Here is a 9,614-nt window from a genome sequence, read left to right as displayed (position 1 = left end):
TTTCTTGGGCTTCCACAAAGCGATATCGTGAGGGCCAACATGATTGTGTAAATTCAGTAGCTGTGTCTGTGTTGGCTGCGATTGTATGTGTCCGTGACGACAGCAGGGGGCACAGCGAGAGCGTTGAAGAATGTGGCAACGGCCCGATCTCTACGCCGGCCGTTCGACGCGAACTTAGGAAATGGAAGCTGCTGGTTTCTGTGTAGGAACTCTACGAGCATAAACGAGGAAAACGCAGATTGCGACGTCACCCATGGCTACGTGATATGCAATCGCGCATGTGCTGCATGTAAAACGACGATGCCATTTGTACTCCGCAAGAAATAGTAAAGCATGATTAACATGGGTGACCACGAAATCGCTACAACGTCGCACAATTTCTACGTAGCATACTACGAGGACAGCCGGGATGAAAGTGGGCCGGTCCCGGTAATTGTGCAGGCTAGCATGGTGCCTCAGAGCGCGAGCTCTCACGCGGGCAGAAGACGATTTCAAAGAGTTGGCTGTCATTGGAATGAGTGAAGTATGCGGTGATCGTGGCCTAATCTTTAGAGAACCGGGCTGCTGTGGTCGGCGACAGGGGCTCGATTCTACCGTCGGTCACACGTTGTTTTCTTTTTATCAAGGTTAGGTGAGACAGCAACCTACGTACCTACCTACCTGCCGCAAAGTGCCAAGAATGAGGCAAAGAATGCTTCGCATCAAAACTACTCGTGCTGGTAGGAAGGTATAGGCCGAGCCGTTCGGCGGAAAGCGAGTTCCCAGCGCCAGCTCTTGAACGGAGCAACTTCTCCCACTTCGTGAGTTGCAACTCACCTTTCTGCCATTAAAGCTCCTCTCTCTCTCGCTGATTATATACGCACTTTTCAAGCATAGTGATTAGCAGCCGGTCATGGCTAGTAGGTGAATAAATGGGCATTCCAAGCCATTTTTATGCTTATAAAAATATACATATTGGACCTGTTCTCCGATGCTATTTGCCATAAAAACGTTTAAGCTTCTGCACATGTTTCTGGGCTAGTTGCTTTATAGACGTTATGACCTAAAAGGCGGGAAAGTATATGAAGAACCCTTTTCTGTTCAGTCGTTATTTCAAGGAATTTCGAGGCTCTTACAGAATAACAAATGTATCTTTAATCTGCTTGTAGACGGATACCACCAATCACAAACACTTGCTCCACTGTCAGACACCTCAACATTGCGATTCGCTTCTTCACATCAATTTGCAGACTCGCTGGTCCATTTTGCGGTTAAAGCGTTCAAGCATATGTAGGTCATCGCCAGGCATTTCCAAGTAGAGTCAACACAGGTTTTTGGGATATTCCTGTTTTCTCACATTTGTTCCCAACATAGTTCTGAATACGTCTTCAACGTATTCTATGAAAATTAAAGGAGATATTGTAATGACTTTCCTAAAACCCACTATTAACGATATTTTAGGATTACGAACCTATCCAGATGTTTTCTCGGACTCTCAGGTGCGCTTCTTGTACCCTTTCACTGTGGAAGATGCTCATCGCAGAGGGCATTTTTGTGCAATCAAACACCGTGTAATCTTCGAAGGCTGCATAGAGGAACTGGTTAGATCATGCGTACTTCTAATTTAACTTAATAATGACATTGGTGTGATACAATGTTAAAATGTCCTTTTCTGAAGTTAGACTTTCCTCTCGTTTGATTTACTTAAGTTATTTCCTTGATTTTATTGGCAATTACACTGCTGTATAGTTTGTAGAATGCCCAGAGCAAGGTAATGATAATACACTTTATGTGAGATGAAATGATGCCCGATTGCTTTAGAATTTTCAGATGCGAATGTGTATACACAAAGGGTACATTTAGTCCTGTCTTCATTTTATTCGAAATTATTTTGGTGAGTGTCCTGCGCCGATAAGCAGTGTATACGTTACAAAAGTATATGTTTCTGGCTGGCTGACTCATACTTCCAGTAGAAAATAGAATCATAAACTTTTAAACTGGGTGCGAACTGCTGCGCCACCTATAAAATAGATATTTCAAATGAGTCAGCCACAATTGTGTCGGAGGCCGGCATTACTATTTCTAACCTTCATGTCCAATATGGACACACCTTTCCACAACATTCATGTATGTGTTATTATGGGCTTACACTAAAAATCTCGCTGCTAATCAGGACCCATTCTGTGGCAGCGCCTATTCTTGTTGCTACTTTGTAGTTATTGTGCCAACTGCACCAACTATGATGAGGTATCTTGCATTTACAAGAAAACGAAATTATCTAACGATTGGTGAAGGAAATTTTCGACGTAGGCTGTCGTTGCTTTATTAAAAATTGTAAAAAAATAAAAAAATTTCAGAAAACACCGAAACCGTGGCTTAGTGGTTAGGGCCCAGCCTCGGCTTCGGCTTGTCGCTGGTTCGAGTTCCAGCACCGCCGGAAACCCACCGGTAAAACCGGGTACAAGTGTCTCCCCTGCCCGGAGCATGGCTAGAATTCGTGGGATGTGCACCTAGGAGGTGCTGCTAACTCCTCTACGCCAGTCCTCAAAGCACCTTCAAGGCTGCTGGAAGCAGGACGCTCTGTGGTTGCTGACATGGCTAATTCGGTTGCAAAATTTTCCGAAAACAAAACTATTGGGTTCGCAAATTTGTCACTCAGCAATGAAAACGATATCAGGATGTGGAAAACTGGCTCCAATAGTACATCTATATGGGACAGAACTGATGTATTTGACATGGTTTGTAACTACACCACAATTATATGAACAGGATCTTTGGAAACGCCTTGTTAGCACTCTAACAATTTCGCATAAATAATAAATATTATGCAATATTGGTCATAATGCATGTTATGCCCTAGTCTATGTTCTAACGAATGCAATTTACAGAACTGCGATATCTGTTTGTGGTGCAGAGTTACGTCGTTTTTAAACTTTATGCTTGTATATTTTTTTCAAACTTATCGATTATCGGCGATTTCCGTTAAAACATTCCAGCCATAAATAAATATCTCGCTTCAAACAGTCACTAAAATAGAACTTTCTACCGCAGTTGCAACAAATTTGAATAAATATGGGCAACAGGATGTCTCAGAAAAGCATGTCTGAGTTTTGCATGCATTTGAATGGTCGGCATCGGAGTTGGGCCCGAGTTAAATCTTCCTCCTAAGCCTGCACCCTGTCTTCACAAATTATAAACAAGCTGACTCGTTCAGCTCACCGAGGACACTTGGATGTATTGTAACACCCATGAATATAGAAAAACTGAGGGCTTACAAATTATTTACAACAGGCGTAATAAATTCAGAAACGTTGAATTAATTGAAACACTTTTAATGCTCCATAAGCTTTTAAGCCTGGGAATATGTTCGGGGTGGACGTTTACACGACAGTTTTAAATTTTTCGGTAGACGCAATGCTCTTCGCTTTATCAGCATTGATGGGCATTGGCGCTCACTGTCCTAAAATTTTCGCGAGCTGATTTTATTTTTTATATTATCATGCCGAAAGGTCGTTTGGAGAGCTGCACGGCGTGGTACAGGAACGGGGCTTGCAATCCTCACAAATATCATAAATCTGACTCTTGGCATGTATTTGGCTAGGACCGGACCCTGCTTAACAGCTTCCACTTCTCTGAGTACTTTGTAAAGGCAGTCATGAAACCCATGTCATTGACTCTTGAGGTAGTCCTACTGAACCAGTCGAGAATATTGTGTAGCAGTGACATCCAGCTCTGTGAATTTTTTTATTGAAAGATGCATTGCTCGTAGCCTGAAGCAAATATGGTGGGTAAGCGACATGAGCCTTACGATTAGCGTGGTCGGTGAAAGATTACGCAATGCACTGTTGGGACTCGGAGTAGCGTTTAGGCCGGTGATCATTCCAGCCACATGGATGGGTACATCCGGGAGTAGGAGCGAGAGAATAGCGGTTTATATTGAAATATTTATAGTGGCTGCAGAGATGGAAGCCCCCTCCATGTAGGAGCACTGACTGCCTGACTCACTACATGTCTCAGCACACATCAGGACCCGTCAGGACCAACTGCACCCAAGGTGTGCACTTATAAAACAGTCGTCTTCCCCAGGTGACCCGAGTAGGAAATCTGATGACCTTGGTGCGGCCACTTAGAGTGGTCGTATTGTTTCCAGAACTCCGCCTCTAATATCCAACCTTCGAAGCAAGGACGAGGCAATCAGGAAACAAGGGGTTCGCACTCCTTCCACGAAAGTCGTTGAGTTGGCTTTTTGCTCTCTGTTGCAGTCATCTTGCCAGGGTCGGGAGATGGGCCTTCGCGTTTGCCCGGCTTCCACGAAGGGTGGCGATTGTGGTCGCCTCTAAGTGAGCTTCTTTGTCGTCGCGTCACAGCCGGTGTTGGGCCGCGTCGCCAGGTAGGTGTGCGCTGGTGAAGGAGGTGGCCTCGGGGGAAGAGCGCCAAAAGAATGCGCACTGCCGATTTGGGGCGCGTGTTTGCCCGTCACAGTCGGTGTCGGGCACTGTCCCCGTCTGGACGACGCTTATGAAAGGGACGGCCTCGATTGAAGCAGCTTAAGAAAGCACCCTTGCTGACAGCGCGCACCAACTTCAACCACATCATACGGAACCACCGGAAGCAAGGATCATGTGCTGATAACTCATGGTGTGTATACCCTCTGTCGGCAACCCTCCTATGTCGGATGGTTCCTGTAGTCAATAGGCACTAAGACTTTGCTACTGATTGTCGGTATCGGTGTTGCAAGTGATTCAGGCAGCGTCTCATCGAGTTTTCGTCATTGTGGTCAGGAGTGGATGACGTCGCGTGGGCCAACAACACCTTGCTGCCAAGCGGAGGGACATCAACTGACTTTCCTGAGTACACAAAGCTTGCACTGCATTGCGACGTCTTCAGTAGGAGCGGCAGCAACACAGCGGCCATGTCACCTAAATTCGCATGGCTTAACTAACATGTTGTTTAGTCTTCTCCCGTATTTTTTCTCTCAAACTATCTTTGCTTGATTACGCTATCGCTCCCAGTGATCTGTGTTGGGACGATCAGCTAATTGTGGTGTTAGTTGAAGATTATGCCCTGTGGGGATGTAAAAAAAATCACAGCATATCCACGGGGTGAATGATGATGAGTGGGCGAAGCTCCGGAGGGAATCATCGGATCTCCCGCTTAAGGGGACGCTAGCACAAACGCGTTAGAAACGTGCAGTACTCTCAAGTAAGGGGGAGCGGCCACAGCGTCTTACGCAGCCATTTACACATGCCGGAACGTGCACCGCGTTTGCCGACGCCATCACATGACTGCTGAGAGAGTATACCCCCCGTATTCATAAACGCTCCTCGACTTGAACTTGACTTGCCACCGCCTTGGGCAGCGCGTTCGAAACGCGTTGAAGGTAAGGCGGAGAGGCCACAGCGTCTTACACCAGCTTCTTACACGGGCCGTAACGCGCTAGCACAAACGCGTTAGAAATGCGCTAGAAACGCGGCCTTTCGTTAATGTTGGGTATTTATTGCCATCGTGGTGCGTGTGTCTATTTGCGCTTCGTGGCGTAGTGGGCTAACGCCGCGCGCTCGGAAGCGAGGGGTCCCTGGTTCGATTCCGCGCTACGGACTCCCTGGTTCGATTCCGCGCTACGGACACAACTTCAGAATTTTTTTTCTCATTTTTATCAGACTGGTTACACACTACTACTACTACGACAGGGACGGAACGGGTGCCGCTATAAGGAGCTTCGCTCCTAAAACCAATCGCGGGACAACTACAAGAGTACTGCTGCAGCGTATTCTTTATATGCACACACAAATTCCAAGCTTTCACTGGTTGATAAAAAATTCCTGAAAAGAAGGGTGATCGAGATAGGTCAATGATCATGAAACCTTTTTACTGTACTAGAACCAAGTGGCATTTGGAAACTGCGAGAAGCTTAATATAACTAATATAACCATAACACGTAACTTTTCGCGCGAGTTGTTGCTAATGGTGTGAGTCCAGCAATTGAAGTTGGTCTTCTCGCAGGCGATTGCCTATTGTTTTGCCGAGTGATGAGCGTTCATGAACAAGTACTTCTAAATGAATTCCTAAATATGATTTCAGACTGGTGTTCGTACAATATGCAAAGTAAATTCGACAAATTGGTGTGCATGACTGTGTGAACAAGAAATCATCTTTGGCTATAAAATAAGTAATGATGCACTCAGCGGATGATGAAAGTGAACACCTCGGCGTGACAATCCCACCTGATATGAGCTGGAGCGAACATGTTACTACCATATGCGGGAAGGCGTAGCAAAATCTTGGAACGCTACGACGTAAAACTTAAGGCTAACATGATAATTGTTGCAGCCGCATTGGAGTACGCATGTGCAGTTTCGGACTTGTACGGCTCACACCAACTAAATTAGATTGATAGAGTACAGCACCCAGCCGTGCTTTTTTTTAATCTAAATACCAGAGAACTGAATCTATTACCGCATTACACGCCAAGGCTAGCCTCCTGAAATTTGTTACGCGCAGAGAATTTTCGAGGTTAAGATTACAGCTGGCATGCTAAGTATATTTCCCGACCTTTACTTGCTGCCTCCTGGAAAGGTGTCACCTGGTTCCGGTCACCCATATGCGATCAAACCTTCCATGTCTACGATCGATGTTTTCAAGCAGGCATTCTTAGTCAAAACAATCGAATAACGCAATAAATTCAACGCAGGGTTATTTACAGGTAGGAATTCCCTAGCAATCTTCGAAACTAATGGAGTTCAAACTTGTTAAATTTTGGCTTGTACTATCCTGCTTGTATGCTATTGGTATGCTGTTATTGCTGTTTCTAGTGTATTGTAAATGCACTGTTTTACTTGCTTACAGTAGCTATTCTATGTGCCGGGTGCTGTTTGTACATGCAGTATATGGCACATGTTGTACGCTATTTGTACACTATTTGCAGGGTTCGTTTCGGTTTCTTTTTTAGCGCTTTTATTTTGTGTGCTTACACGTTGTCTTATTTCTTCAATGAAACATACCCACCCTGTAAACGGCTCTTAGTATTGGAAGTAAAAATGTTTTAAAAACGCGGTAGCCACTATGTAAATGTGATTTTTACCCTAAAAACGTATTCCTGACCAGATGTAGCCAGCAGTGCACGATGCGCGTCGGCTAACATCAATAAAAGCAGGACGGGTCAGAGAGGTGTGGTCATAATGCAGACACTCGAAATCAGGTGAAATGAGAAGTCCAAGATTTTTATAAGCACTTCTGATTCACTTTACACAGTAAAAGAAGCGCAACGCAAACAAGTCAAATAAAATATATCATCATAATAGCAGTACTCATATGCATGGGACCTTTATATGCACAACACTTCAGCCATATTACTTTACAGTGGGAGTAAAGAACAGGACTGGCACTGTCCCCATAACCCGTTTCGTACTTCGCAGTCAACACCACGGGAGCTACTAAGTAGTGTGTCGGAACGTATCACTTCACGCGTTTCGCAGTGAAGTTGCTTTTAATCTGCCAAGCTTTGTACTCAAAATAACTACTTCGTGTATTAGAACTACAACTCACGGGCGTAAAAGTACGTGAAATGTGTATTGTTTGTACGCACATGTGCGTTCGGTATGCGCCGTACTATGTATTGGTCGAGAGCGCAACCTATTTTCTTTGGCCGCTGGTCACTCGGTCCGTCCGGCAATGAATGGGTTCACGTGTCGGACGCCTTCCGCATTTTAGCAGCGCATTATTTTGCTGCACAAAATTATGACACATAATACTAAGCCGTGTTACATGATGCCAGAGCCAACCCTTTTTCTTTTTCAAAATTTGGCGCACCAATGCGAGCAATAATATAAACTCTCTCTAGCTTTTTAGCGTTACCTGCTATGCAGGAAATGAAGTGTAGTTTAGACCGCACTGATTGAATGAACGAAGAGTAGGTTAACTTAAACCTAGGTTTTAGAGTGATAAGCAAATGGATATGTTCTGGATGTAGTAGCATATATATCACAGCACTCACTACCGGCAAAACACGGGGGCCATTCATTCAGAAAAAAAAGACATGTTACGGCGTGTGCCGCAACACTTTTGCTGGATAAGAGCCTGCAAAACAAACTGCGAGCCAAAAGTCAGACAGAAACTGCGGACCGGAAAGACTGCTGTGGAGGCCTCGCTCTTCGCAATTCACAGCGACCGACACTTCGGTTAGTAAACAGTGTTGACCTTTCGCTCTTTCTTTTCCTCTCGGTCAGCGCTTTCTCGTTCACCACCAGACAATTTCGCTAATGACTTCTAATGAGTTCGGCAGTGCGCTGCCGTCCAACTTTGGCAACTGAGAAACAGTTCTGTGCAATGCGAATGATTTGGTTTTGATAGTTTGTATCAATTATTTTCTTGTTATATTCTTCAGAGTGGTTATTAATTCACTCCTGTTTATATAATGAAAGATGTTCACGTGTTAGGCTTTGATGACAGTCTAATCGCTACAACAAAATTACAACGACGAAACGACCACAATGGCATGAGGTGACTTTATGATGACAACACGATGTCGACAATAGCATGATGAAACTTGATTACTTGATTACTTACTCGTATATTTAACTTATCTTAACCAAGAGCAGTTCTTCCGACCAAAATGCACATTGCCATATTGTCTGTTCTTTGCAAGAAAAGGTGACGGAAAGGATATAGGAAGCTACAAACATCCATCTATTGTTCAACTATTTTTGAAGGCCTATAGAAAAATGCTGCACGTTAGATTTTCTGTTTTAAAAAAGTAGTATCTTAAACCCTTTCAAACTTGGCTTCCTTAGGAATAAATAAACGGATGTGGCCTTACTCGAGCCGAAGGAAGGCATCTTTCAACAGTTCGAAAAAAAAAATCACGCGTTCTTGATGTCTTCATTGACTTTACGAAGGCTTTCGAATTAGTCACCCAGGGTATTCTCTGCAAGAAACTGTGCTAATATGGCGTTCACCGACTTGTTCTTTAATTAATAAAATTTTACATATCATGCGCACAGCAAATTGTGCGGATTAATAACTCCATCTCTGACATTGAAATCTTTAATTTGTTTTGTACCACAGGGCAGCATAAAGTGGGCTCGGTAATTCAACATCTGTATTTATCACTTGGTGAACGTTATAACGGCCGCAAAAATATCGTGTAGGCTTGTCATTGTACTATATGTATATTTTTTCAAGTAATTACAAACATGAACATATTATATGTTGTAATACCACTATCAATATTATAGAAAACAGGTCAGTCTTGAATAGAATTCGGATTAATGAGAATGAAAACAAAAGCTGTAATATTTAGGCCTAAATACAAAAATAATTTCGCCACATGTTGACAGTACGATCAACACCTGGCAATATTGATAATGGTGACAACTTTTATTGACGTGGCATTGCTTTTCCTATAATATGTTCCTATATATATATATATATATATATATAACATACATATACATATATACGTACATATATACGGAAGTATAAAACAAAGATCCAAGATTGGAAAGGGGGGGTTATAAGCGCACGAGGCATTGTGAATCATCTGTCAAAAGTTGTTGCTCATTCATTCACCCATGAACAGCAATATCAAATGGTCAATTGAACATATCGACAAGGGGAATAAATTTGTGTATACATTT

At 43.6% G+C, this 9,614-nt stretch overlaps 1 pseudogene; it reads left to right on the top strand.

The window, feature by feature from the left end:
* The first annotated feature begins 342 nt into the window (after window positions 1-342).
* The window catches only part of LOC119462305 (protein-S-isoprenylcysteine O-methyltransferase-like), a 32,983-nt pseudogene continuing 23,711 nt past the window's right edge, over window positions 343-9,614 (top strand).

The sequence above is a fragment of the Dermacentor silvarum genome, chromosome 8 (genome assembly GCF_013339745.2).
Source record: "Dermacentor silvarum isolate Dsil-2018 chromosome 8, BIME_Dsil_1.4, whole genome shotgun sequence".
NCBI lineage: Eukaryota > Metazoa > Arthropoda > Arachnida > Ixodida > Ixodidae > Dermacentor > Dermacentor silvarum.
Note: the sequence above shows the minus strand (reverse complement) of the source record. Positions and strands in the feature narration are given on the sequence as shown.